Below are 6,000 nucleotides of genomic sequence, written 5' to 3'. Positions count from 1 at the left end.
CCCTTGACCCCACATCTTATAACACAAATTGGGCATTCATTCTACACTTATTAAGATTAAAACACTTTCTAAACTCTCTTAAAAACCTCTAAATAAGATTGGGATAGGGTTTCTTCAAAGTGGTCATCTAAGGGCTTAAAGATCAAATTCTCTCTGTGAATGTTCGTAACTCAGGCATGTGACTCTTCCCTTATTGTTAGTTCACTAAAATCATTTTTTAAACATTGTTCATGAGTCATTAAGAGTGGTTTTTAAAATCAAGGTTGAGGGTTTGAATGAACATTGTTGGGTATTGCTTTCTTATGATTTAAATTATGATTATACATGTTTTAATAATGATTTTTCACATGTGGGTGCATGGAAATTATATTTTAACAAATGAGTCATGTGTAATCCTAAATTTGTTGGTTTTTGGCTTTGATAATGGCATGCCCTGAACTTGTTTATGAAAACGCCAATGAGAATGATCTTGTCATTTGTGGAAGTATTTTTTGAACTAAGGCATCGGCCCATGAATGTCAATGATTGGTAAATAGTTTATGAAGGCCTTGTTGGTCATAAATTGATTTGAAATACTAAATGAGTTTGAGTCTTTAAAGGTTGAATTGAATTGATGTCTTTATTTAGACAATGGGTTTGAGTCCCAAGTTAAGTAATAATGGTTATGGCATTTATATGCTTGCAAATGGGGTAGGTATGACGATACTAATAGGATGCCTTTGATAAGTAATTGAATTAATGGTATTGTATCTGACATAAATATTTTAATTTGGGCTTTAAAGCGAGATATGTAGCCAGACCGTGAAACTGGAGTTCAAAGGACTAACACTAGAAACCGCGCTAGCCAGTGCGGGTGTGTATATGACTGGGAGGTTCGAGTCCCCAAAATGAATATATGAATAGGTGGTTCGATTTCCCTTTATTGTAGACATTGGTGCTTAAGTTGCCTTGATTATGTCGGGAGGTTTGAGTCCCTCATAAAGGCATATACAGATTAAGATATTCTCTGGTTTGTGTGTCTACATGATAACGCTCAATCTACAGCTCGCGTGGGAGTGTAAAGCGGTCGTTAGCAAATATAGAACCCAACCTGGGTTGGGTATCGATCCCACAGAGAATAGCTTGGCCAACAAGCAAGAGAAATTACTAGACTTTTAGTGCAAGTCTCGTAGGAAAGGGGGGATTGTAGTATGTAACCAAAACAAGAATGTAAGAACTGAAAATAGCAAAATAAAGAGAGATTGTCACGTGTGTTGTAAACAATGAGAATTGAGGCGTTGGGGTTATGTCCACCTTCTGAGGTATACGTCTCTATTGGCTATGAGTGTGTAGAGTTTTGACATGTAATTGCTTATAGAGAATTGTAGTCGATGGTAAATCCAAGCGTCTCTCGACCTAAACAAGGACTATTTCACTTTAACTCTCTCGAGCTTAAAGCGTGACTAACGGTACGAATTCTCCAAGAAGTTAGTCCAGGTACGGCACTAGCTTTTTAATAGGAAAGGGTGTCCTACTACCTTGACATTATCTCTTTTCCAGACAAATAACTTTTCTCTCGAACAAGTCAGATGTTAGACTGGCGTTGGTCTATGCGTCTTCTTTTCTAGACAAATAACCTTTCTCTCGAACAGGTTAGATGTTAGAATGGCGTGTTCTTGTGTTTGAACCGCAAAGAATGTAGATTTAAGATGAAGAGAATAATGATATAAGCAATATACTTGTCTTGAACTCACAAACTCATAGCTATAGATAGTAACTCATTCGGCTTCCATAACCCCAACTAAGAGATTTAGTTACCCATGAATGCGAAGGATATCACGTTTTGCATGGTGGATGGCGTGAATAGTAGGTGTTTGGCGTGTGGTTTTAGTGATTCCGTAGCAAGTAACGATTCTCTTGTTGTGGAATTTAAGAGTAGAAGAATGAAGAATTGAGAATGGGTTGTAGGAAGATGTCTTAATTGTAAGGAGATGAATGAATTGTCAGAATGTCTCCCCTCTTCCTCCCTAAAATCTCTAACATGATAGGGTATTTATAATACTCCTATCCTACTCCTACTAAACTAATAAAATAAATAACCAAATCCTAATATACTAATGAAATCCTTGACCCAATTGTACTAGGGTAAGGTTACAAAATTATAATCCAAATAGAATGATGAAACACATAACCTAATTGCACTAGGTTAATGTATTATGGCAAAAATCCAGCTTTGTGTCTGTAAGTCCCAAAGTCTTCAGAAATGCTGTTTTAGCCCGGGACAGATTTTCCATGCAGCAGATTTAGTCCTTTATGCGTCCAGCTCCTTTCCATCTCGTTTGTGAGCTTTCTTTTGCGTCAAGTAAGCCATAAATTGCTGTATTTTGCATCATTTATACCTGAAACTTTCCTAATCACATTTGTTAGCTCATTTACAGGAAAAAGGACTAAAAGTGTACGAAATAGATAATTAGTTCTCGAAACTAGGCTAAAATATGGGCAAAATATATTGATATAGGCGCGTAATTTCGCCTATCATCACTACACGCACTGGAGCCCTTCTAGCTAGGGGAGAGTTAGGTCCATATAGCTCGTGGGTGCTTTGTTATGTGATGGTTATTCTACACAGCCCAGGTTAAGATTTTTAACTACATGCCAAGCCTTATTTCCTATCCCGGCATGATATATATATATGTGTGTGTGTGATTTCATAGGGTTATTTGACTTGCTTTTGAATGATGGTATTATTTTATTCCTCTATCCCTAAGTTACATGCTAGCGCTCCAACTGTGAACCATCTTTGAACACTATATCCCCACACGATGCAGGTACCAAAACTTCTTCCTGTGCAGTTATTAGGTGCTCGAGTTAGTTCGTTAGTTGACATTAAAGTAGTGAGCTTCCATACTTTAGAAGGCTTTATTTCATGGTCCATGTCTCCTATGTCTTAGACCTTGTTTTAGGCTTTGTTTTTGGTTACTTTCGGGGGTATGTCTCGATATTTTATTGATTTTGGATTTTATAGAGGTTTTGTTGGACTATTATAGACTTAGGTGGTTGGATTGGTTGTTTGGCGATGAACGGTTGTCTATTGCTGCTGGTTGGCATAGACCTATCATTGACATCTGACACTTGTTGTTGTGCTAGTTAGGCTTGAGAAAGGGGGTAATCTTTGGTCCATGTGGGACTTGAGATACCCATCGCTACCAGACCCTAGTTCGGGTCATGACAGAACTAGTTCAGGTAGGAAGTTGAATGTTGAAAATGCTGCACTATAGTAAAGGGTGAAGAAGTTAGAAGCAAGAGTTGAAGTTTTAGCTGAGAAAAATGAATATCTGACACAATAGATTATAAAGGCTCATGCTGCTGAGAGTGAGAGAATGACTATACTCCTCATGCAGCTGTCTTATGCTTCTGGTCCTTCTTTCTAAATCCTTCCCAACCTAGTCCCAACTACTTTACCCTATTAACCCTCATCTTAATCCCTGTGAAAACCAACTCTCTCTAGTTTTGTTGACTCTTGACTCTAACTGGCATATTTGTTATTAAGTTTTTTTATGGTGACTATTTTTGAGTAGTGTTTGATACTGCTTGACTTGATCAATGAATGAATTATTTTTATGCTATCACTTCTCTTATTTTTGTCTAATCTTTCTTGTTCATGTAAGTATACGCTCAATGGCCATGAATTAACATATATACTTATCAATGCTTGGTTTACTGTTTCACCACTTTGATGATGCCACAAGGGTAAAGATATAGTGCAGTTGTGTTGAAATTATGTGCTGTGTCATGGTGCAATAGGGTGATAAATGTGGTGTTGTGTAATAGTGTGCAATAAGTAGTATTGTGTAGAATGAAGTAGGGTCCTCATACTTAAGGGAAACCTTAGGTGCTTATAGAATATGGGAACAGGTAAGGAGGATGTCGATGGTATCAGTGAGGGGGAATAGGTGAAAAATATTTGTGCTGAATGCTTAAGGGATGTGTATTGCCAAAGAGTGCAATGCATAGTGTGGATGCTTGAAGATGCGTATGGGTTTGTCATCACCAAAAAGGGAGAAATTGTTAAGTCCTTAGTTTTGATGACTGACAAATTGGATATTGGGACCTGGTTCCTAGAGAATGTGTGATGACAAAGTTGCAACTACTTAGGGACTGGGTTGGGACTACATGTCACTATCACAGTCAACCACCAATTGGACGAAAGTACATAAAGTTGGTGGAAAGTTGTGGAAACCTTTTTTGTCTCAGCCAATGGGATTCTGTCACGACCCGAACCAGGGCATGACCATGATGGGTATCTCAAGTCCACCAAGGACCGGAGACCATCCCCTTATTTCCTAGTCAAGTAGAACACATTATATATCTGACAGTGGAAGCAATCCATATATATAAGTACGATAAGCTAAGCCATGAAATCGTTCTAAGAATTATGCAAACATCCCAATCTAGAGTAATCCATAAATCCTCTACGAAACCAACATCAATCTAGGTTGGGACATGACCCCAACGATAGCCAAAAGAAACCAATGGTAGTCTATGACACAAAGAAATGTGGCTTTAAAATGAAAATCCTTTTGAAGAACAGAAGATCACCACTTCAAAGATGACAGCTGACAACCTAGAAATATCTCATTGCATAGAAAAAAAGACGTGCTTCTAGACCCTGCATCACATGGGGATACAACATTTGGAGATGGTTAGTGGGATCAGAACTAATATATAACTCGGGGAAGGTGATAAGATAATGCCAAGTCAAAACCACATCAAAGTTCACAATGCGCACCATGTACATACATATATATATAAATGACATGCTGGGATGGGGAACTAGGCTTAGCCTGAGGTAAAATATTAGCCTAAATTGTGTAGCTTAACCATCTTAATAGTACCCATGGGCTATATAGGTCCCAACTCTGCCCCCCTGGTCGAGCCCCAGTGTGTGTTAGCCGCACAAAACTAGAGGTATCACAGAAGGCCGGGGAATCCACCACCCTCCACCTATCCCTGACAAAATATATATCATGTGTGATACATGCACACGGTTATCAAGACCAACCCTTACATCGGCAAACATGGGTTTCTAGTAATTGTCCTCTCTTGGACTTATACCTTCACGGCTTGCTAAATAACCCCCTTTAAGTCTATACTAAAAAAACTACGCATTCCCATTCATTAAACCATATTATCCATTAAGGAATAAATGGTTGGTATCATCATATCAACTACACTTTCAAGGTAATATCATCATGCCATTTTGATTATTATCAATTAGGGGAATCCATAGCCCTACAAGTTTCAATCATTCATACAAGTAGGGGAATCCATGACCCTTTTGGTTCAATTATTCACTAGCTTGGGGGAATCCACAAGCCCCAAGGTTCAATTAAAAACCATTTATGTTTCAATAGCCTTTCATTTCATGCAAAAGGTTCTAAAAACAATTCATATGCATATTCTGATGTTCCAAAAAAGTTTCACAAGATTGGGTTGAGGTTATACCAATTTTAATATCAAAATCGTTGATTTAGGAGAATCCATGACTCCATTCCTATTAACTATCCCCATGCACCCCAATTAGTTCTAGAACAACAATACAAACTATGAATTGATCATATAAGTCACAGGAAAAGCAATTTAATCAATTATGCTCAAAAGTATTCAACCCACATTCATAATCCATAATTAAATCATGTGAATACCAATTTAAATACATGTTTTTAACTAAACAAGCTTTGGGAAAGAGTAACATGCCTTAGACACACAAGGAATTGAGAGCAATTGGAAACTTAGAATCCGAAATATAGACGAACGATAAAATCCCTATGCTTTCTTGGGGTTTTGAGTCTAAGAGTGTAATTGGGGAGTGTGATCGCTTAAAATTGAAAGGAATAGGCTATATTATGTTTAAGGGCCATAAATAGGTGAAAAGAACCCAATACCCTCATCCCAATTAATTAAAATAGAAATTGCATGAGCTTTTACATAGGTCTATGGCATGGACCTTATCGAGGAGTC

Source organism: Capsicum annuum, chromosome 7 (genome assembly GCF_002878395.1).
Source record: "Capsicum annuum cultivar UCD-10X-F1 chromosome 7, UCD10Xv1.1, whole genome shotgun sequence".
Classification (NCBI taxonomy): Eukaryota; Viridiplantae; Streptophyta; class Magnoliopsida; order Solanales; family Solanaceae; genus Capsicum; species Capsicum annuum.
Note: the sequence above shows the minus strand (reverse complement) of the source record.